Below are 26,066 nucleotides of genomic sequence, written 5' to 3'. Positions count from 1 at the left end.
TGACAAAAACCAACGTGTAAAGTTTAGTTTTTTTCCTTTTCGTGGGCCTAATTTACTTGTGCTCCTCCTCATCAGAATCGCTTATTGCAATTGTTTCATCGCATTCGAAATGTGATGTCAGTATCTATGCAAAGAAAGTAGCTCTAATTTGATTGAAATTGAGAGTGAATCACAGCATTTCTCACAAAGCGAATTAGATTAGCTTTGAAAGTTTAGGTCTACCAAAGGATTCTGCATAGATCCTGGGGATGAGACTCATATCTGCGAATCTGCTTGCACGAGGAATTTAATTTTCTTTAAAAGATGTAAACTACATTAGAAAAGCAGTGGCCAAGGATCAAAATATTCATTCCATACAAGTTTCAATATATATATATATATATATATATATATATATGTATGTATGTATGTATATATATATATATATATATATGTATGTATGTATGTTACTGTGTGAAAGACCGGTATCTGGCAAATGTCGATATTCTCCGGTGAATGTAATGTAATGTAATGACAGTAATTCACATAGTCGATTGGTGTATGTACGAAATATTTGCTAAATATCATTATTTGTCACTTACACCGGCAAATGTCGACATTCAGCATGCACTGATGGTGAATGTTGAATAAAAATATTTTTATTACGTTAAGACAAAAATGCAACTTTTTAATATACGATATATGTCAAAATAGGAGAAAACTTAAGTAACAGCACATGTAAATAAACTGGTGAACCTAAAACGAACAGTACATTCTGAATCAGAAAAGAAAATAATACCAATAATAAACTTACACATAAATTATGTGATCAGTGTTATACAGTCTTATTTATTACAACAACTTAAACTGTTATGACACTTTGAATTGCACAAGAGTCCCTTGCTTTTACAACTGTATTTAGTCGTGGAACACTTCTTTCGTTTCGACCCCCCCCCCGACCAGCGCTTACCTGTGCTTGTCGACATAAACCGGCGATGGTTCGAATGTATAATAATATAACCAAATGTTCGGTCTTTCACCGACGTATTTGGTATGTGTCGACATTCACCGGAGAATATTGACATTCTCTTATTTCGGTCTTTCACGGTAACACACACACAATATATATATATATATATATATATCTTATTTATTTTTACAGCGATATTTCTGATTTTTTTTTTTTTTTTGGACTTCTTGCTTTAGGTACAGATCAGATGTGATCCAAGCCAGTTGAAGTTGCGTCGCTTGTAAAAGAACTTGAAAGGTGTTCTGCAAAAATATGGCGGTATCTGTGCATCTGTCCTCGTCGCCAGTTTTATTTACTTAAAAAGAGGCATAACAATCTAGGACTCTCTGGAGGAATTGAAATGTAGAGAACAGATATTATGAATTTGTGGAGATTTTAAAGGTTTTTTCCACGCCTCTGGGACAGTAATCATGAAGTTGAACAAACATGCCATGCTTTCTTTGTTAATGGGACAACAGAGAACTGCTCCGTTTAAAATTAGGATTTATGAAACATTTCTTTGAGTCGTTAGACAGGAATGGTGATTATTTTAAGTACTCGGATTATAAGTCCTCAGGCCTTCCAGATGTGAAGGCTCAAAGAATATATTTTTGTAGGACTACACGAGAAAATGAACTGCAGACGAACGGTTTGAAGAAACTGATCGCAATCGAAAATAAAGCATAACATGTTACTGCATTTTTCAAAAATGCAGTAACAAAATTTCATGAGAACAACAAAAATCTTGATTGCAAGAATATACTTCAAAATTTGCTCAAGAATAATGTGAAAAAAAAAATGCAGGATTCTGTGCGAATGTTAGTGGAGTGAGTAAAGATCAAGGTGGAAGATTTTACCGGGATAGAGAGTAAACTTACTTATAGGTGCCATGTGTATGATAAAACCGACTTTCCAAAGTTCTCCACTGACTCTCTCTCTCTCTCTTCCTCCCCCCCTTTCCACAATCTGCCTCATTTAACAATTCACTTCGCCATCCAAAAAATTGTTGGTTGTCTCTATACACCATCTCATCATTCAGTAGTTCTCATCTCTTCCTCCTCGAAATGAAAACAACCAACAAAAAAAGTGTTGAATATTCAAAGATTCCATTCTATACAATGATTTGTATAGCATGGAATCTTATTAAAAGGAAAGATAATAAATATTTAAAATTATTTTTCTAACCGGGAAAATAATGTTTGTACATAGAAATCAAAGTCTGAAGTGATATCAAGAACTTGACCTGCAGCATGAGTTGTCTTGGTATTACATCACTGAAAAGACACGAACTTTATACAAAAGTTCGTGCATTTGCCTTTTATTGGTGTTTTTTCTTAATGGTTTCACAAACAACATATTTATTTAGGTACTTTTTCCTCAATAATTATGATATAAGGACCGATCAAGAGTTAACTTAGGGAAGACGAAAGTTTCTAACCTGCAAATACGGTATTCTGGATTTCTCATAGGACTAGGAACAAGCCCATAATTAAAAATAGTGAGAAGGACCGCGTTAAGAACCATTTAAAACAGTTGTAGGTCAATGAAACCATTATCCAAGGTACATATAATAATAATAATAAAGCGAATATTAGATCTAAGCAGATCTTATCTTTTAAGAAATGCATTATCGAAGTATACTATGCCGAAGGTCGTGTAACTTCCTAAGTTTTCAAGACAAGTTTCACACTATAAATGTTCGCCTGTTAGTAGGAAATAATTATATGTATTTATTTGCTCTCATTGTCTCCGTTTAATTAAAATTAGCAGAACTATTTTGTTCTAAACAAGGATATTATTTGAATTTGCTTAATGAATCAGTGAAAACAGAATAAAATACGAAAAATAAATTTAGAGGTAAGTAGTGAAGATTGTGTAATCTGAGAGGAATGCATCGAAAAAGTGGAAGAATTGACTTTAGAACATGATTCCGTATTTACTGAAAATGAATAAGCTCCTTTAAAGTCCTTCCACATAGTTAACATTTACCGACAGAATGGAATTGAAATGCCGAGGTGAGTAGCAGGATAACACAAGAACATTTTTCACAGTAACACATCCGAAATGGGTGAGCGACGATATCATTGGAAGGGAATTCGATTATCGGATCGTTTGAAGGGAAAGCTGGATATAAAACTACCGAATAATTTTGGAAGCGGTTAAATAAAAATATATAAGAGCGAAAAGGAAAAACAAAAATGTGAGAGGAAATAGTTTAACCCTTTCTGACCTGAATTTTTTTTTTTCCGGCACACGACACTGATTTTAATCATATATTAGTCTCTGGAAATAAGCTGTTATTCAAAACTTTTTTTTTTTTTTTGTATAACAATAGGTACATAATTGGCTAGGCACTGAACAATTATACGTAACCCCGTGTCCCCCACCCCCTCCTTCACATTTAAAAACTTCAAATCGAAAGGCTGTAGGAAAATATCCAATCCATTCATGAAATAGCAGAAATATTCAATGTGATACTTTCCCATTTTCGTGGGAAAGTATCACATTGAATAAAATACAGAGCAGAATTGATTAGTAATGAATATACTATGCTGTAGATATTCTTTCTAATGGCACAGCATATAACGAATATGGTATGTGGAAAAGATCAAAATTAATTATAGTGAACGACATTTATCCAAAAGAAATCTAGTCTATACAAATTGCTCATTAATTATTTTACAGAATTACTTTTTTAGATTAAATTTGGAAGCCAGTATTTCACGGATGCTATCTATTTTGCACTTTGCTAAATAAGACATAAATGTGCATCCTCCGATGAGTATCATTATTTGATATACTCCATGGAAAACTACCTACGCAACAGCTCTACGTTTAGACATTTTCTCCGCCCCTCATATATTTCTTATTTGTACTCTACTGACCTAAAAATTGCTATCAGTTTTTTTTTTTTTTTTTTAATCTAGCTCCTTACATATGTATTTAATTAACAGTAATTTTTTGATTGGGTAGTCATAACGTTCATTAAAATCATTTCACTGAGAGAGGATTTCACTTTAGGATTTCAGATTATGAAATTTTGTAATTTTTTCTGTTTTTTACTATATTTACACATAGCATATAGCGTATTATTTCATCTCATTACGTCATCGGATGGTCTTATGATATGAACAAAGTAGCATACAAAATCTAATCAACATCAGAGAGTCTCTTAAGGCTAGTTATGGCAGGAGATAAAACTTATATGATAGCTCTTATTTAATCTAACTCAGTGAGATTTATTGCTGTATCTTGGTACTCTCGATGTAGCATATATTTGCTTATTACTAATATTCATATTATACTATTTTAATATTAATTTTAATACTACGTAATCAGCGTTGGAAAAGCTTCCTCGCCATTTTTGTGAGTGCACATACTTAGAGGTTGGTTCCTTCATATATATTTGTGTGTGTGTGTGAGTGATTCCTGACTGGCGACATATTATACCCTCATTTCGCGTTGCCTGTTAGTAACGGTGCTTTATTGGCACGTATCCTGGCCTAGTTATGTAATCTAGTTCTGTCAGTTGTTTTCGGGGATTATATACAATGTTTCGTTGTGTGTATTATTGGGTTGACTATGTAAGTTTGTGCTTTTGCTAAAAAGATGCAAGCTGAATTTTCAAACGAAGAGTACGATGACATATTCATTCAGGGTTTTTGTAATGCAAACGAGAAGTGTTGAGGAATATGGACGCATCTATCCTACCAAGTGTTCCCCTTTGACAAATTTTTGTTAATATATGCTGACGCTTGCAGGAAACTGGATCATTTAGTATTGTATCTGAACGTGATGTCAATCACAGGTTCAAAATAATATACTTCGAGCAGTACAATGTAGACTCGAAACAAATATTCAGGAAATATCTACATATCTTGGAATTTCTAAGACAACTATTTGGAGGACTAAGTACAGCCATTTAGATCTGCATCATACAGTAAGTGTATGGAGATATACTTCATTCGTCGAATAAGCAGCGTTTACTAGAGTGGAAATAATCGCAATTGAGTATTTGCAGCCTTGAAAAAAAAAAACCCTAATGCAACAGCTAAGAGGAATTTCTGTTTTTTTATAAAACGTACAGTTTTGGACCATACTTGTTGAACGGTCGCCTTAGTGGACTCATCAGTAATGGAGAATGTGCCGTTATTGACTTGATGGCATATGCATTTTCAACATGATGGAGTTCCACCGCATTTTCCGATATTTTTTCAATTACGTGAACTGTCACCATCCCGACCATTGAATTGGCTGAGGAGGTGAAGTCTATATCCTTAGCTAGTCTGGAATTTCGACTACTACATTGGACAATTTTTGATACATCAGCTACATTCGAAACCAACTAGTGATAAAAAGAAATAACTTAAGCATAATAACCATGCTTGGAAAGGTTTATCCAAGTAAAAGGCCATTTTGAGCAAGTATTATATGAGCCTTTTGATCATTTCATTTTATTCTCGAACTTGAATAGATTTTAAGCTTATATTAAAGGATTTTGTGACTTTTAATTGTAAAATAAACATTAACACTTTACTTTTTACGCACAGTAGTAGTTAAAAATCAAATCCATGTTTGGCAGATTAGTTCTTGGACAAAAAATGGATTGTGACATGACACAAATAACCCTCAGTATTTGTGTCATGTCACTGTTGTGCATCTATTTATATTCAAGCTTCCTACATCAGATTATTTTGAATGTTGCTAGTTTACTGTGACTGTATATTAATTAAATGTTTGTATTAGTCTTGTACTGTATATCGTGTTATGATAATATTAATATACATATTCCTGTCGTATGTATTATTCGATATAGATCGTGACATAAACTTACATTTTCATTTTTGTTGAATTATGTTTCACGAGTTAGTGACATTTACATGTACTTTAATTAGTTCTGCTGAGTATACAACATCTAACTTGTAACTTCCCAACAATGAAACAAAATAAACAAATGTAAATCAGATATTAAGATACTATCATGTTCCCCACACCTATTGAATTTGAACAGCATCCTCTGATAGGTTTCGAAATGCTACAGCATTAATTTAAGGTAATAAAATTGTAATCTGTCGATAAATAGAATAGCTTTTTAAGGCTACCGAAGTCGACAAAGAGAAGGGGGGGGGGATGTAGAAAAAGAACGCAGCAGAGGTAAGTGGAGCACCTCCATCATCGTCAGTGTCAGACTCTACCTTCACAGCGACGTTCATTTCGATCTCCTTGTTCTTTCTGTCATCGTTGGATGTTTAGTTCTAGTCAAAAGAGGGCTTGACAGTGCGCGCGCGCGTGTGTGTGCAGGTGATGACAACCATAAGACAAAAGAGGACGGCAAGGTAGTTCATAAATTTCACTTGTAAACGGGCGCACCTTTGGCGTTGTTCGGCACAAACCAAATATGTCACTTTGATACATGTCGCGGGACGAGCCCAGCTCCCTGTGACATAGAGGAAGATGGAGAAGAATTCTTCTTCAGATTACGAAAGCTGTCTCTATGTTTTTCTTTATCTTATTTTGGTGCAGGATATATCTAATGAATCAAAAGTTCCGTTTAACCTGCCGTCTTATATACTGCTAAATAAAGACATTTGTCAGTCTTCACAATGTCATGTATGACACTTTCACCCACCATTGCACTCCGATATTCATTCTTAGAACTGATACATAACACAAAGCTATATGGATGATAAGTCTTCCATTTATTATCCAAATCATCGGGCCCCAACCTCTAGTTGTAAGGTGCTTGAACAAAGTGAGATGGGATTTGTTGCAGCATTCTTAGATGCCATTGATCACTGGCGAGGAATAAACACGCATCCAAGGAAAGACAGTGAAATAAGATATTCTTCTTTACCTTATCAGCAAAAATTTTTATTGGAAGTTTAGTGTATTAACGTCTCCTTGAATTTTAATGTTGTTTGGATAGTTTAGTTGACTGTTGAAAGGTTCTGATTTTTTTTTTTTTTCATAGAGTTAAAATTCCTTGATATTAAAGGTTTTCTTATAACATGTGAGATTATATTTAGCAACCTTTGTATACCAAAATTGTATCATCTAAAAGATAAATGATCATCTGCTTAGAGTATTGTATACCAAAATATGTATATAGAGAAATTAACTTGAATAATTGGGTTTTTAAACACCTACATAGGAAAGCCCTGTAATTACCAATTAATTATTTACATTTTGGTAGTGATTATGACGCCTCAGTAATAAAGTGGGGAAGAAGGGATGACTGGAAAACGTATGTCATATCCAATAAGTTTGTAATTTTAATTCATGTGTACTCATTGGATATGTTTTGTTTTCAGAAACGACAAATGCACGGAATTCTTTGACATTCTTCAAAAATTCTCTCCTTTGATTTATTATTTTAATCGTTTGATGTGAACCGGCGGGGGGCTTACTATAATGTTCTTCGTTATTTATGGTATTAGAGCGAAATTAATACGTTCAATTTCAGAGTATCTGATGTGCAATCCAACTTCAAATATGGCATTTACAATTGTAAAAGCTAAATAAAAGGAATACATTCCAAGGATTTATTTGATCTTCGCTATACATACGTTGTTTATTCATCGTGTTCTTTGGGGTATGAACTTTCTTATCTTAAATTCCTTCCCTAACTTATTGTTGAATGTTACTTCGGTGCATTTAATTGCCTTCATGCATATAAGCCTACTTCATATTTGCATTGTATAATAATGTTCTGTTTTCAGATTAATTTGAGATGTTGCCGACCTTCTTTATATTTATGTACATTGAGACGGTATAATATAATTCCCGAAGTAGGCAGTAAGTTCATTTGCTAGTGCTAGGAAGTATAATACTAACCGGTTCCAAGATAAGAAAATTTAGTGTGTTTGACTGAATATGACTATAAGGATTAAAGACTAATGAAAAATCTTGTTTTCCGTAAAGTAATGTATAAATATGTTTTACCCATCCTTGACCAATTTTTGTCGAATCGCTTAGGTATTAGTCCTAATATTCAGTGATAATGATCCTTGGCATTAAAGTAGAAGGAATTATAACTAATGCGATTTCTGTAGTAGATTGATGCCTTGAAGTTTATGAATTATATCACGATGGTATTTCACTACCTATAATATAAATGCGTACTTTAAAATACCGTTTTCAGAAGACTAACTTTGAGAAGTACTTTCCATTGACTACCAGCTTTTTAATATAAGGAATTTAGAATACTGTATATTGACAACTCACGTTGAGCCTTATGGATTCTGAGTCAGTTTTCCACTCCTCTATCCACCCATTTTTTGAACTGCGGTAATTACACCAGCATCAACGTCCCAGTAACTTTCAAACTATCGGTAAAATGAAGGTTTAGTTTTGGATTTTGTTATGGCAAATTCTACTGTAAATTGTTAGATCCCAACCAGATGAATTTTTCGAATCAAAATACTGTAACTACTCTAGGGATCGTTAAGAAAATAAATATTGAATTCTGTTAACAAAAAATCTGTGGGTAAGATTAGTATCCTGGTGTATTAATTTAATTTTTTTTGTCAAATGTATAAATACTTGGATATTTTTTAAACAGACAATACCCGTATTTCTATATAAACTTCGTTGTCTGGGTTCATAACCCTCTGCCTGTTTGGAATTGTCTTTCCAAGGTCATTTTTTATACATAAATGCAAAACAAAAAATAAGATACATATTGATTATCTAAATATTTACACCTTCGTGAAATTAAGAAGAGTTGTCTGTATAATCAAGAAACAGAAGTTGAATTACATCTGTCATTCCCTGTCCAAATTTATCAGTATTTCTGTCTGGAAAATCCTCTAGTCAAACAGTTGTCACAGTCGAATGTACCAAACTCGTTATTATCTTAAAAAATAGTGGAAAAAACTGACATCAACTGATTAATGGTGGATTTGTGAATGACCGAACTGCTATGGCACTGCTGAGGGTCAATAATAGCGGTTAGTTGAAACTGAAAGTGAGTCACCGCGTTTCGCAGGGAAGTTACTATCGGATATAATTTTGTTTGCAGTAAGTGAGACTGCTTTATGGCATAAATAACTGTGTACTACTTTGTAAATATATACAACTTCTAGTTACTGTAATTTAATGTCATAAAATATTGCCTTCCATCGTGCTTCAGTTAACTTTATCCTAGAAGTTAAACTGTCGTGTAGTAGCACATTAGTGATGCTGTTACTAACTATTTGGACATATTGTTAAGAACCGGCAGGATGATGTTCATTGTTATACTATATTAATATTCGCGAAGTAAGAAGTAGAAATCGGGAGAAATAGTTGATCGCCACTCATGTGTGACCTTATTGAAGCAGTATCTTCGCAGATTGTTTTTCGTGCACAAAACAGGGGACTCATAAAATGTGTTGGGTTCTCACAGCGCTGTTTCATAACTATAGTTGACTGTGTAACAAGACGATCCGCTACTTGACAACGATAACACAGTTTTAAGTTTAAGGGAGATGGTAAATCCCGTATTATTCTACAGCCGGGTACGAAACTCGGATCGAAAGCTGAGAAAATGAACATGGAAGCGAAAAGCGGAGGACAGAAGGTATATGCAGAACGTTTTAATATTGGCCGTGTTCAAGACCAGCGTTAAGTATGCATAACACAGGTGGAGTGTTCTTCGTGATACCAAGTAAAAGTGGGGGGGGGTTGGATTATGGAGGCGTGAATTCATATTCATTCACGCTCCTCCTTTTAAGTAGTAATTCGCACTAGCATCCCCCCCCTCTCAGTCGCAGGTTCCTGCCCACATCATTATGTGAGGCCTATAGAGTACTTTCCATCACCATACCAACTTAACGGTTACAGGAAGAAGAAGACAGACAGACAGACATTAGCACCTTTTGTTTGCAAGCTTTATGTGCTAATCGTGAACCGAATACGTTATGACCTGAAGTACTTGAGACGCGTTGTCTAGCGACAGATGCGGAAACAAACGATTACTTCATTATTGGAAGTTTAATAAAGCCTAACATTGGACATTTCGTGCACTTTGTAGGCTTCTTTTGTCTCGTTCAGTCACGACGTAATAAAGGATTTGACTGTACTGTATAGGTAAAGTTGCCTCTCAAACACCGACATTCGCCTCGATTGATCTTTAATACTGTGATAATCCCCTTTTATTTTATGGCCTACCTGCGTTTGCAAGGCAATATCAGTTTCTTATTACAACAAAAATCAGTATGAAGTATTTAAGGGAAAAAAATTGAAAGATGTGAAAGTTAATTTTATTATTATTTATACTGTATTTGGAAATTCATTTGAATTTTTCACGATTAAATTTTGTTCTACTTTTTGGCTTATTTCTTTATCCTTTTTTCTTTATCAAGAATAGTAGTACGTTAAAGGTCCGTTTCTTCACTTATCTTAATTCATGAGCGTCAGCATTGTTCTTCACCTCTGCATTATTTATTATCGCCATTTATTATTTGAGATTCATAATTTACTGGCAGGTATATTAAAATAGGTTTGCCCGGAATTCTGATTGGCAAAAAAAAAATTTTTTTTTTTATACGCATAATGGTCATACATAAAAACCATCTGATATCTGTTCGACTTACGTGTGTTTTTATATGTACACATACAAAGACGCCACATCTTTTACACAGTTCACGTATCAAAAATTAATAATAAAGAGAATGCAATTTTAAGATAAAATAATAATGTTCTTTATGTAACACTGTAAAAGTTATATGATATTATTAATGTTCGAGTTGATGCAGTGGTGGATTTAAAGCCCATTTCCAACTTGCAACATAAGATTGTTACCGTTGAAGAGACATCGATTCTACCAGTGTTATTGCTATTAGTGGCAGAAATTTGATTAAGGGATTGACTGTTATTTCAGCTAAATAGTAAAGTGAGAAAGTACTGCTTTTAAACATATTTTGTGAATAAAACTTTGTTATCAGTTTGAACTTTGCTTTTCAGAATAACTTAAGAAAATGAGGTTGGTCTTACTGACTATATAAAACAATCGAAAGCGCAGTTAAATACCGCAGTTTATATTGTATGCAGTACGTGCATGTGGTGTGGGCATTTATTCATTACAGTAAACGAGTGAATTTGCAAAAGAAGACTCAACAAAAACTGCACTTTAAACCAATCCCAAGGCTTTCGATAAATGCTGCATTACGAAGTATTGCTATTTCTAGAAAGAAATAAAAATGCGCCACATAAGGTATATTATGATATACTCTAGTCATAAGTTAATAGGTTTCTTACCGCGTATTTTAATCAGAAGACTATGACTTCACACTTTTATGATATCCTTAGCAGAAATTTCATTTAACGGACTTATTTGCACCGGTGTGACAACTCCTTTTTGAACACTTTGGGCAATTTGTTTATTTACTTCATTTATTTACTGTTTGATGTTAACCTCTTGAAAACAAATTACTTTTTTTTTCACTTAGTTATACTATAAATTAATGATGCCAAGAAATTATATGTTTGGTTTCATCCTTCAAGTGTAAGCAAACAATATTTGCGCGTGAAGTAACTTGCAACTGAACTACATGTATATAGAATCTAATAACTTCACATTAATTGCCTCAGTATCCCATAATGCAAAACACACAACCTTTCAGAAGTGTATAATACTATTCATTATGGGAAGAGCCACTACCCAGACTGATTTCAACCTTTATTGAAGTCTCATCAGTGGGAGCGACATCCTGAAGAGATACCAAGGTTAAAGTAATGCAGAAGTCATATCTCACATATACGCCTTTTGACTATTGTCTATGTGAGAGATATACGCATTATGCAAACATTCTTTGCTTACACTTGGATAAAGGAATATAATTTAACCAAGAATATAATTTCTTGTCATCTTTAATTTATAGATCCAACATATCTTTAAGCTATTTTCCCCGTATTAGCAAACTACGTTATTTGATTCAACAGTATTCATTATATTTTTAAGAATGCCACATTTTCATATTGCTAACAGGATTGTTTGGTTGGTTGTTTTGGATTTACGGTCAAAGCAACCAAGACTTGGAGGTTAGTATATTAAGTTTGTAAATTGCGTATGTTCTTATGGCCGATTTGCTTATTTTGCGGGATGAAAAATAAGAGTTTCCGCTAGGGGAAGCCCTACTGCCTCCGTATGAGATCGACTAACTTACATTCAGTGGAAAAGCCCCAATAAGGGTTCTTCGCATCCTCGACGGAATTCAAATCCAGGTCTTTCCTGCTAAAGGGCACTTTCGAAACCGACTGAGATACGGAAAGCTCACCTTGTTTACAGGATGAAATATATATTTGGCCGCCAAAAATGTGGTGGACATCCCTTGCTAAAAGGAATCTGTCATAACTTGACTAACGACATGTGGCAGATATATATATATATACTGGGGGGGGGAATCGTTCCCCCTGATGCCCAACTCCCCGAGTTCCGGGCTGGTAAGAGCCAGTAAGACAAAGACAAAAAACGTGACATAAAAACGTTTCAAATTTCGGCTTATCTTTTTATATATATATACTAGGGGGATCCACCCCCTGGAGCCTACGGCGCTCAACCTCTCCCCCCGAGTTTCAAAACACTGAACAGGGGGCTCTTCATTGTGTTAATTACTGCATACAATGAGAGTAGTCGACTATCATGTTTCCACTCTCATTGAGGGTACAAGTTCAGACGGCTGTCATAACCCACTAAGCAACTAAGGTAATGCTAAGGAGCGGCAAGTTTGGAGGACAACAAAAACAGGCAAAATTATATCTCAACCATATAAACACTGCATCTTGCTTTGAATTTTATATATATTCTTGAATTTAGGGGAGGCAAAGATATAGTACTTAATTTCCTCATTAGAAGGGAAGGGTTCAACCAGTCCAAAAGGCGGTCGAGGAACGGGGAGAACCCCACACGAATAAATAAATAAAGTAATGCTTGCCTAGGGGCAGTTAACTGTCTGCCTGTTCAACAACAACAAATTGAAAAAAAAATTGAAAAATATTTAGCAAGTAATATTTTTAATCTTGCTGACAAGAGAGAAAAAAAAAGTTTATAAGACTATTTCAGGGCTATCCAACCTTAGGTAATCCGAGGGCTGCATCACAATGCGTATCTAGTAATTTGGTGAGCAGCAGCGACACAATCTCGAAAGCTGAACAACACTAATTGTGCACTAATCGCGCGCTCACGTTCCCCGTGAGCGCCCGGAGCATGCGCGTTGGAACAAAACAGTGTAAGAATGCTTCTTTGACACATCTAATATTTTAAAAACATGTGGGTATATAGTGATGTAAAAACACCAAATAAAATTACCAACATCGAGATTATCGATTAGTGATAGAATTAAAATATCTAATGCGCATTCGATTCAAATTGTTATTTTATTTTTTCGCTCGTGAAAATCAAAACCCACAGGCGGGCCGCGTGTGGCCCTCGGGCAGTGTTTTGGACAGCCCTACTTTATTTGATCAATAAAGTGTGGATCCAAAGTGCGTGTTTCTTTTTCTTTCGCTAGAGAAACATCTGCTACGTTGGTGTTTCTCAATGCAAAATCCAACGCAAGTTCTTTTTTGCATTGAATTTTCTAGAATGTCTTTTTTCTTTAGCAGTATAGATGCTATTTAATGAGAGAAAACGTCATTGCCTGATACCGAGAAATCCAGGACTTTGTGAAAGAAGTTCATACTAGGATAACTAACTAGCACATTGTAGAACTGCCGCGTCAAGTCCACGAACATCTGCTGGTAGCGATCGCTTTGTAAAATTTTCATTGCAATACATAGTTCTATCACTATTGTGATGTCTTCAATCCTTTTTTGCAAATGGAGGAAATATGCATTTATCACTATTAATTAATGATGGTATATATATTTCCATACGCTGACTTCAATAACTGAGCCCACTATTATCTAGTGCACCGCACTCCGTGCATATTTAGGCACAGTTTTTAGTGAAGATGGCAAATAATTAGATTTGGAAATAAACAATAGAATAAGCAGAGCTAGTATGGTGGGGAGCGAGTTGAATGAATCTAAGTTGAAGGCGTCATACTGAGAGTAAAGGACATGCGCAGTTTATAGAAAGAATAATGAATAAAGTTATAACATGTTTCATAACTTAAAACATGTGTGCAGATCACATTTCCTTGTTTGCAAAAACTGTGTTGTGTCCATTATTTTGATCGAGAAGTGTTATAGGTATAGCCATTTTAACTTGGCGTTTGCTAAATTTAGGTATGTTCAATAATAAAATTTTCTTATAGTTCTTTTAAATTCACGGGTGTGGAGGTTGGAGGAGGATGGACAGAGAACCTAAAAATTTTAGGGAAGTAATATTTTTACCAATAGATACTTAATTAGTTTGTCATTATAGAAATTTAACAAACAATGCAGCCTTAATTTATTTAAATAATTGATAATATATGAACTGCCCCAATCTGTTATTATAATTATTTCCTTTTGTCTTTTGTATTAGATAGAGATATCGTCTGATGGTCGTTATTGCTTCTTAACTTCCATTTGGATAATATGACCGATTTTATTTTATTTTTTTACCTGAATATTTCACGTGTTATAATACTTCTCAAGGAACTTCATTGGTCGTTTTTATGTCTTTTTATAAATCTCATAGTTAAAAAGGTTAATTTAGTAAAATATCTGAAAAAATCCTCATATAATTCAGTTTTGAGCTTTCTCTCTCTTCCGAATTCACTCGTTTTCTCCGAATCTTTCCCTTCTGTAGAGCTCAATTTGGCTTCCACTGAACCGGAAGCCGACCGTCTTATTCTGCAGAAGTGTCAGCGGTGAAAGCCCAAAATCATATCGTTGATCAGCGAACAATTAAGATCGAAGTGCTGGGGGGGAAAAAGAATTGCAATTTTGCATTTCACTGTATCTATATAATACTGTAATAAAGTTCAAAGCACGTGTGATGAAAGTTAACTCCTCCACTTTGTCAGTAATAATAGTCAACACGAATAGATTTCTTAATGCACCTGAACTGGACTGATTCATTATAATTGATGTTTAAAACCCACAAACAAGTCCTTGAGAGTTGTGTCTCAAAATCTGTTTTGTGTTTTAAACAAAAATGACATTGAATTTATTTTAAGTACACTCTAATCTCTAAAACTGTCCCATTGTGATGTGATATTCTAAAGTATTAAATACTTTGTTTCCTTCTCGCTTTGTGTTTGTGCGTGTGTAATTTTTGTTACTGCTTATTGGTTGTATAGTCATTACCTTAAGGGTAACCTGTATTCCTCGCAGATGTTCTCTTGATATGCAAACAGAAACGGTTTCTGATTATTCAGAAACCGTATTAAATATCGATGTTGGACCGAGCGCACAGGTATTACAGTCAAGTGACGCTCTCATTTAGTTTAAATAGACCAATTAATTTGTAATGGTAACAGCTGATCACAGAATTGTTCGACTCGGTTTTATTTTTTCTGAACTACTTCTGATGAACCATCAGCTCAAGCGTACAAAATAATAAAATAAACGGACCTCCTGTAGGAAGAATTTCAACTAATTATATTTTACGGTTTTACTTAAACCACCCTGTTTATACACAAGATGTTGCTATGTAAATAATACTGCGGTACCTTTTTCAGTGCGTAGAGTTTAATTTATTCTGACAACAGATGTATGAAAAGATGGATTTTGCAATGCACGCTACTTATTATGACTATATAATTAAATAGTAATGGTCAATAACCAAACAGTGTGTTTAGCCACAGGTATATATCAATCCAGTTTTAGGTTTGGTTTGCAATGCTTAAAACACGTTAGGTTTATTTCGATCGTTCGTCTGTCGATTCGTGCGCATGTTATTTTTTGGCTCTGTCCCTACATTAATTTTATTAAAATTCAATATTTGAAACCCATAGAAAATGCTCAGCCACCTTAATTTTCGTTTGATTAGTAACATCTGAAAGTATGAAATTTGGTTAAATGTTTTGGAATGAACTCTCTGACTCGATGGAATTTAGTGAAATTTGGTGTTACTGACATACTGAAATTTGTCAACTCATCACAATTTTGTATTGGCAAAATTTAGCGAAACGGTTCGATTTTATATGAATTTATATATCGCCAGAACGTAGTTATTTACTTGAGTATTTAGAATGTCGACTGAATTTTGAGTCGGTCTTATTTTTGATTTCATTGGACCACATTAATGGCAAATTGGGGAAAAAAATGTAATGCCTGCAATCATAAACCAAAAATCAGGTGGTCTGAGTTCAGTTATAATTAGCGAAGAAATATCTCATCTTCCTCTTACGTAACTCAGTGTTAACTGGGTTCACACCCAGTTAACTTGGCTTTATAGAACTAATGCTGGGATAAGGCAATTTAATCCTATCTCTATAGCCTGCTATGACTGTTATTGCATGTATTCTTCATTGCCCGATGAACACTCGAGTTTTCAGGAGGGAAAAAAAAGGTGCCAGTTCCGTATGAGACCGGCTGTAAAAAGCACACCTCTAAAGATTATTCGCGTCCTAGACAGGTCCCAATCAAAGGTCATCGTTGTTATTATCACCGGAGTTATGGACACTGTTAAAGAAATGTAAATAATTATTATTTTTATGTGAATCTCACCACAAAATGTTGTAAACGCTGTTGTGCATAGTACTGTGGGTGGGTTAAGGATGAGATCGAGTGGACACGCCGCTCTAGAGATCAAATATAGTATTTTTTCAAGCCACTTCAGGCTTTCTATAAGCAAAATGTGATAGTCTCGCACCAAGTGATGAAAATCATCTACTTGCTATAAACGTTCAAAAATATCCATATTCAACCCCACAACATCTAGATTGGAGAGGCTACAGTCAGCCAGTCAGACCGCGGCTGAACGAATCTGCTGAAATGCTCGTATGAAAACATTTTTAAAAACATTCCCTTCGATAATTTCTATATATATTATAATTATTAAGCTGAATTAACAATGATTACGTTCTGATGGAGCATTAACTAGTGTATCCTTAAGCGTAATAACACCGACCAGTTCGCCTGAACTGGTCAGTGTTATTACGCTACATTGGAACTGTTTTAAAAATCCCCCCCCCCCATTTTTTAAGCCATTGTTTTTAGAACATCTTGGTTTTGAATAGTCGCAGTATTAAAACCTAATGGGACACTGGAAGTACAGTACTTTTCGGAAATCAAATTACAACTTTGATTTCCGAATTTGAACAAAAATGAAATGAGTTATTTCTCATTAATTTTGGCTGAAAAATTTAGACTGAACCCTTTGGGTGTGCCGATCACACACGAAGGTGGCATTTCCTCTGCAAACTTGGATTACTTCCTCATCCTCGTAAAACAGACAAGCCAGACAGAGAATACGCTCACCTTCACCTGTGATCTTTTTTCGCCTGAGCGTAATCCTCAACAGTTGGAATCTGCATTTTTACTAAGGGCATTTATTCCATTTCTTTTCTTCCCCACTAAAAAACGGAAGGAAAAGCACAAAACCAATATTTTGTCTCCCTCCCCTTCCCAATAAAACAGCTATGAAATAACTGTGGTGCCTTAAAGACAATTCATTTAAGAACATAAAGAATGGAACGAGTTTAAAACACTTGGGAACAATGTAAGATAGCAGAAAAGGTTCTTAAACTACTAAATTATGTTCGAAATAGAACGAACGACGGTGAGCTCCTAAACCTATTAAATATCATGCTCACCCGTATTATGTAAATAAAACAAACTTGCTAACTTATCTTTATGGAGCGTAAAGCTTCATGACAACCACCATAATAGTAATGATTACGGTTATAGAGGAAGTTTGGCATAGTAATACATTCAGGGCAGGAGAAAATAATTATATATAAAATATACACGTTATATACTGTGAAAAGCATAATGCTCAACTTACAAATATCCAGTGCTGAAAATCACATTTTAGCTCTACGTATGTGTATGATGGCGCTGCGGTGTAGCGGGTATATATAATGGCAGTAATGATAATATTAAAGTTATTACCTACCGAATATAAGCGAGATGATAACATTAAATTCACTATGATGCTTTCCCTTTTATGCAGAAGCGAAATTACGTATTTTACAACAATGCTAAAAGTGCCACGGAAGCTTAACTTGCCTTGTTACTGTCGGAAACGAGTATTCATTTGCAAGAAATAGAAGTTGAATGGTGTTAAGTAAATGAATGTGTGAAGCTGAAAATTCTCACAAATGCTTGGAAGGTGGTTTGCTGCACAAAAATGAAATGTGTTGTTTCTCTTATGTATGATTGCCATAGAGGACAGGCCGATTGTTTCACTTTGTGATCGTCAATGCAAATAAATAACCATTATAAAACAACAGAAAAAGTCGTAACTAGCGGCTGAAATATTGCAAAATCGAAACCGCTAATTCCCTATTTAACTTCGGGCTAAACAACTAGCTAGATCGATGTTTACTCCTGCTTTGCGCATTGTTTTTAGCTTTCTGAATGGTGATGCAGCACTACCAGAATACTATATTCGACATGTGATTTTGTATTCAGTATTGATGTGTAGTTTTTTTTTTTTTTTTTTTGTGGAGAAGAAAAATGGTTAAGAAAAAAAATGCAATAATTAGTCTCACCCATCTCTATTTGCACAATTATTTTAAATAATATTCTACACGTCAAGCTATGTGTTTAATACATCACAATTGGTTAATCAGGTAGGGATCGGGGTGCGTACTTCATTTCCAGGTCAAATATTTCCCCGGTTATTCTTGTTTTTTAACATAAAGAAAGGCCTATTGGGGTACACACTTCATCCTTTCTTCCGTGCTTTTCTCAGAGTTTGAGATTTTCTCTCCTGCTTCTAGCTGGACGATGCTAAAGGTATACCAACAGTTGTCGTAAAGAATAAACAAGTTCAGATTTTTAGTTATTTAAGGTTCTTATTTGCGTGATTTCTTATCATTATTCATCTTTGATTTGAATATAATTCAAAAGTGAAATTAGCTCAGGGTGCGCGTGCGCACACACACGCACACACACACACACTGGCTGCTATTTAGTACAAACATCCATTTTATGTAGCATATTCCGATGTGCTTGTAAATAAATAAATTTCACGTTGCATTGAAGATGACAATATTCGGTCATACACCAGCCATTTTATTTTATTCCAGTTAGTCTAATAAGTATAGAGAATGTTATCTAGAAAATGAGCATTTATCGAATATTTCGTTAACATCGTATCTCACACTTTTACAGATTTGGCATTACGCCTTACTTCATTTCTCTTCCACGTTTAGAACAACAACGGTAACAAATAAAAAAAGCACACTAAGTGTTCCTGGAACATTCATATCTGTATGACAAAGACCATAACAATGAATGATAAAAACAAGAGAGAGAGAGAGAGAGAGAGAAAGACACATTGCGCTTTACCGGATGATACTTATTTTGCACTATAACCTTTGACAGCGGTTTTTTTTTGGTGGTTCTGCCCAGGAAAAGTTGTACATTATATGTTGTGGATGAACTAATAGTTTTTTAAAAATTTTATTATTATTATTATTTTTTATTTTTTTTTTTTTTGCATAACCGAAAACTCAACTCCGGAGACCAAATATGGAACTTTTACAAGCCACTTCAGGCTTTTAGTAAGCTTGGCGGTAGTTTTATAGCGAGAGATGAAATTTATCTCCACCTAAAGACAATTACAAACATTCACGGTGGGATTCGAATCCACAGCTTGTTAGTTGAAGCGTTGGTATGTTAACCACTCGGCCAACCAGTCCGGTAGCTGTGTTTTTTGCCCGATAGCACTGTCCGCTACCGTTGCATGATCGCTAACGTTAACCAGCTTTTATAGATAACCGGAATTACAGACTGTTGCACCGCGTATTATGGCCAGTAATAAACAACTCAGATAGATTACTCATCACACCAGCAATACCCCCATTTACGTGGTTACTCCTGAAAGAATTCATTTACTGGGAAGATCAGTCTGCTACTTCCATTTTTCGATTTTCTAGATATGCGAGCGAGTTGTGCGGCTATCACTCTCTAAATAAGTCTTTACCCAATAAGAACCGAAACACTGCATTAGGAATCTCAAAAACACAATAACTGTTCTGAGCCGAAGTTCACTATCGTTATAGCTTAAATAGTATTCTACTGGTACAGCGTACCCTTGACTCAGGTTCTGCCCAAAGCTTAGTGAAAAGCATTTGATTAAACGTAGTAAAAGAATTTCGATCACAATGTGAATTCATTTATACAGAAAGCATATTCCACCATTTCCCTTCTCCCTGTTTTGAAGATGCCGGCCTGTCATCATCGATCAAGTGGAAATCTCCCGTCTCTTTGGATGTTCCCAAGCAATGATTAAAAAGAAAGAAAAAAAATAATAAAAAAAAAAATTGGCGGAGTGCCAACAATGCTTTAAATAGTGTCAAGATTAAAAGGTGCTACTAAAATAATTACACCTCTAAGTAAAATCACAGGCACACACGAAAATCAGTATTGTCTACGGATACTTTGTTTAATTGTGTCACTTCAATGCTAAAAGTTTTATTGATTGTCGAAACCTATTATTATTATTCTTATAAATATAACAATTATTAGCATTCAGTATAGTAACTGTATTGTTGTTCTGTCCAACACAAACAACTGTACTCTGTTCAAGCATTTATTCCCACTTCTGAATACAACCGATTCGGAAAGCTGTCAAAACTGGATTGTCATGCTGCATCTTTGCGAGCGCTAGCTAATACTTCTCACATAATGCTCGTTCTTTGTACTTGCAGTATTCGGATATTATATGGTTTTCTTACTTTGGTCTGGTGCGGTTTTTATTCAGATGCATTTCTGTTGTTGTTTATGTTACTGTTAAGCTACAATTTAGTAATTTCGGAATTAGTAATTAGGTTTCAAACTATACCTCTTCCCTTTTATGATATTCTACGGAAATAACACTTGAAAATTCGCATTTCTATAGCGAATATAGAATTGAGAATACAGTAGTCTCATGCTTGTTGAATTCGCTGATTTTTTACATATTCAGTTAAGTTGGAAGCATGCTCTCTAGGGTTCAGTAACTGGGAAGATTTCCCTGTCTTTTTTTTTGGGGGGGGGGACGATGTTGCCCTCATTGTCGATAATAACTAATTGTAACAAAGAAATTACACATTTCATCGAAACATCTTCAGAATAAAATAACTTCTTTTGAAGTGGTATTTGCGTATGAAATAATGCATTGCTTTCATTTATTCGTTATTCTTTGTAATATAAGTGCATGTTTAATCGGAAGCTGTAGTAAGAAAAAGAAAATCAGTTAATTTTTCTTTTATTCTTCTACTTCATTAAGCACAATTTATTATCTTACTACATAAGATAATAAACTGCGTGTAATATTTAGTACCGGAAAGGAAAGATAATTGGTTTAGCATGCTTTAACAGTCGTCTTTTTAGTTTTGAATGCAGATAGAGCGCTGATGTTGGCTTGTTTTATTTAAATTACTAGCTTGCTGAGTTGTTTTAACTGTGGTTTTTCCTATGACCTTGTCGTTAGCGGCAGTCCAGATAACTCCACAGCGCTTAAAATGGACTCAATGACAGCACTCTTCCTTAGAAAATATAAATGAATCCGAAGGCATTCGTGCAGCCTTCCGGAAGGGTCAGTTGTCCTTAATACTTTAGCGACCAAAGAAAGAGTGACCTTGTCAACTTGACAGGGGTAGGTGGGGAGGAAACGGGACACGTCTTTCAAGCAGTGTCATCCCGGTGGTCATTATTTTCTCCGAGAGTGTGGGGGTGAATAGTGGATCGCCCGCAGCTACATGTGAGAAAGGACAAAGTGAGACTAAAACCACGGAGTTTTGCTAATAGAGTGGCGGCAGTCTTCCTTTGAAGAAAGAATGCATTCACATGTCGCAGCGACTGTGGAATGTCTCTGGGAGGCAGCGATTGGTTGTGGAGGGATGCAGTGGTAATGAGAGAACTTCGGTGTGCACTTAGGTTAAGAAAACGACTACCCCGAGGGCAGAAGAGTTGGATATCTGACTTGGGGGGGGGGGTCTGTGTACTGTGATGCGTTGACACATTCACTGCTTAAATGCCTTTTCAGTCTTTGATATTAGTTATTTTTCTGTTTTTTTTTTTTCCCCCAATGAATGTAATATCACCGTTAATCCTGCTTTAACATACATTGGCTAAATAGTTATTCATCATTTATATTAGCATTGTGTTATGTTATGTTTAACTGTTTTAACCCTTCTTACTTTTCGAACTGTTTCTCTGTTCTGACTGCTCTGTAATGATGAAATCAATATTAAATCGCCTGCCATGGCTATAAAAGAAATGCAGACTGATTATAGTCGTTCGTCATGAACGTAGACTTCCGATGACATCATCGTAGAGGTGTCTAGATGCAGCGGAATACCACGCGCGGTGCACGCGGATGATGTCCCTGACGATTCAGCTTATTCAGGTGTTGTGCTCCGTAAGCTAAAACGGTGTTCTGAACATTTTAAGATAATATTTATATACGATAATAAAGCAAACCTTAATACATGCCGGTCCATCGCCAAGTTAACTCTTGCTTTGGATAAGATCCGAATAGTAAAATTTATAAAACAATGAACTTATTAACATTGTTTATAAATATTTGGATAGATCCGAGATGACTTAAGAAATATCCCTTCACTGGGTTGAAAGACATTATAGTAAAACATGTCTGCCATTACGGACAGACAAAATTGTATTTACCCACCTAATCTTTCAGGGAAATTGAAACTAAATTTTTGTTATAATGATTATTGATAAGCTATCTTTCATTCTTTTGAATTGTTTTTAAATGCTTGCACGTTTTATTTTTTATTGAAGTTTTGTCTGACATTTACAGATGGAGCAGAATTTAGCAGTAATCTACCATTATACAATAGGATTCCATTTCTCCTGCCCAGTTTTTCATACTTGATGGAATTTTTCGTTCTGTCTGTCATTGCCTATAACCAGTCACATTATACCCCATGTTTGGATTGGAAGTTTGTTAATTCCAGAAAATATTTCGTAATTTTTGGATTTTTTTATTTCCTAAAAAAATCCTGATTTCTGGGTCGATAAAGATATCTTCTTTATCGATCTGATTTTAGCATCGCCGAGATGTGAAAAACTGCTGCTAAACTGAAAAAATCATAAACTATCCCATTGAAGTGGATAGTGTATGTATGCATCGAATGTATTATTATTGAAAATATGATTCAATATTTTCAATAATAATATGAAAATATTATTTTATTTTTATTTATTTTCTTTTGTAACAAAAATAAGCCCTTGATAGTGGTCCATTTTCTGGCACTATGCTACCGTAACGGCATTGAAGAATGCGTATATCCTTGATCCATTCTCTGTAATCTAGAACAGAGGATACAATACCAATTAGTTTGGTCGCCAACTTTAATTTTAAAATATAATTCGTATACTTTTTTTTTTGTGTGTGTATGTGTTTTGATTTTACACATTTACGAAGTATTGTGATGGGATTATATAGCTATTAAAGAATACATTCATTGGAAAATGACTTCAAGAAAACAACCGATCCGACAGAGAAAACGTATATGAAAATAAATGAATTGTCAAGCATATGACGTGGCTTGTTATCAAAATTGCCCAGACAGTGTACTTTTCAATTTTGCATAGTGCGTATTGCTTTTCCAATACCATATATTCAAAGAAAATATAATGTTATCGAGTATAATAACGTGTAGTGGATGGTCGAACATTTTTGCTTTTATTTTCGTAATCTGCAACTATAATCCTGTTCTATCATCCGAGGAAAAGTAGCTGTTGGTCCCGTTGTTATGAGTGAAAGTTCACAGTGAAATGTGGAATTTTTTTTTTAGAAATCTTGCCCCGTTCACCCAACAAATTTAATGCAGCATTTAAAGAAAATTAACGAATAGTATTGCAGAAAAACCTAACAGAAAAATCGCGCTTTCGGATTCTGACTGGCTTACGCAAAAATTGACTGTGCAGAAAGTGATAAAAAAAAAAAGAACCCTAGAAAAGAAACTTTTTATAATAGTAGTATTGTGTTGGTGATGGCATACGCTTACCTATTCTGTAAAACTTGAGTTATTATGCTCATACGTACAAATTCCAGGCTGTAATAGTAATGCTATGCCAGCATTCTCGCAGCCTCTGTACGAAGTATGGTGCATGCTTTATTTGCAGTGCGGCGTAAAGGGAATTATCTGATCACTGAGAAAACAGCAGTAAGGAGATGGAAAATACTATGTCGATAAGTATAATGCATTTGTCTTTATTTAAGCCTTATGAAATTGAAAAGATTTTCGACTGTTTCTAAATTAAATATCACTGGAAGAGAAAAGTAGATAAACCAGATACATACCTACAGGGTGAATGAATACATACATATCAATTTGCTTTATTTATACCCATAAATTGTACTGTGTATGTCTGCATTTGTATTACTGTATAATGCAAATATTGCGCTAATAAATAATATTTATATTATAACGTTGGACCTTAATATTTCGATCATCACATTTAAGAACAAAGAGTTTCTACTGAGATAACGTTAATGGGATGTTTATTTTCATCATGCCATTTGGAAATGGATGCGTAGAAGAGGTCGCCATCAGAACATTATATGCGGCCAAACTAATACTATTGGTGAACCGACAGGAAGGAACATTAATGGTATTTCTTTAACACTTTTACGTACCTGGCTTTGCTGAAGCAACGCACATTAACCGAAACATTAAAAACAAACTGTTTCAAGTCCGAACAAGGATCCAGACCTTCCCGTGCTACTTAGAAACCAGTTAAGGCCAAGGGTAGGCAGCCCTTATTTTACACGCGCTCTCATTGCCAGGAGAAACCGCATAGCCTTGACCTCTCGGTCTTTGTTACCTTAGCGTCCGAATGACGGAGCAGGCCAATAGAAACCGATGCGCGGAGCCGTCGGATAAGATGAACAAACGACGGCTTCCGGAGGGGGAACAAATATGGTACGTCTGGAAACGTTTTGGAAATTCGGTGTGGTTTCTATAGCGACGTTGTTCATGCATGCAGCATTAGTATAAATGTTAGAGGGGGCTTTCCAATTGGAAAATTATTCTCCTTGTTTTTTCGCCATGGAAATTTATATGAACGATGTGTTGACCTTGCATTTTTTGGACATTTCAAGGACAACTCGCCTATCTGCTTGGTAACTAAGGCCAACAAAGGTAAGATGGGTCGTAAAGTAAGATTGATGTGTTTTACGATAACAAGTTACCACTTAGTGTTTTTTTTTTTTTTTTTTTCACTGTTTGACACCGGTGATTTACATATTCAAATTGGCAACTCGTTGTTATTACTCACGAGTAATGTACTCTGTTGAAACTATTTAGTAAAGAGATGTTTTGTTTTAACGATAATAACCTAATTTATGGGATAAAATCTTATGTGTCAACCTATGATGCAATATTTTTTATGTATCAACGGGCCACGCTGTTGTCAAATATACTATGTGTGTGTATATATATATATATGAAACACTATTTGTTTTTTTCTTTGTTCTTTGCTGGGCTAAGACTGTGTTACAGCTAACATTTCTACAAAATAGCTGTGAAATTGATACAAATATTATGGAAATAATTTCATAATTGAAATAAATAGCGCAATTTACTTTATACTCATAAAGGAAAAAAAACTAGTTAATGTTATTTGCACTAGTAATCCTTGAGGACAGAATATGATTCACAAAGCAACAATTACCACAAATGACAGTACAACCACCTGCCAAATTTGAGACTAAAAACAAATAAGATAAAGCTAAACTCAATAATGCAGAATTAACCTAGATAACTTTGAACGAAATCAACTATTTTCGTTTTGCATAAATATTGTTTAGCTGAACAATTAACCTAACAACGATTAAGAAAAGCAACGCTTAATTATACAGAAAGTCGCACGACATTAGCAGGGTTTGTCGTCATTATGGTTGGAAGCGGGGCCATTGCTTGTCTCTAGTTTTTTCCTATCAGGTGGTTGAATTCAGTTCATTCAATTCCCCGTCATCTTGATTATGTTTCAGAATTCAAATCTATCAAATCTTCCGTATTACTATATATGGAATATT

The 26,066-nt window shown here is 34.8% G+C and overlaps 1 long non-coding RNA gene across 1 annotated transcript in view; it reads right to left on the bottom strand.

The window, feature by feature from the left end:
* LOC150103024 (uncharacterized) overlaps positions 1–24,748 on the bottom strand; it is a 99,890-nt gene extending 75,142 nt beyond the window's left edge. The window contains exon 1 of the long non-coding RNA XR_016548804.1: positions 24,666–24,748. This is a non-coding gene — a long non-coding RNA (uncharacterized LOC150103024). The remainder of the gene's footprint in view (positions 1–24,665) is intronic.
* Positions 24,749–26,066: the final 1,318 nt, after the last annotated feature.

The sequence above is a fragment of the Typopeltis vanoorti genome, chromosome 9 (assembly GCF_054136105.1).
Source record: "Typopeltis vanoorti isolate ZY-2024b chromosome 9, IOZ_Tvanoo_1.0, whole genome shotgun sequence".
In the NCBI taxonomy this organism is placed as follows: domain Eukaryota; kingdom Metazoa; phylum Arthropoda; class Arachnida; order Uropygi; family Thelyphonidae; genus Typopeltis; species Typopeltis vanoorti.
Note: the sequence above shows the minus strand (reverse complement) of the source record. Positions and strands in the feature narration are given on the sequence as shown.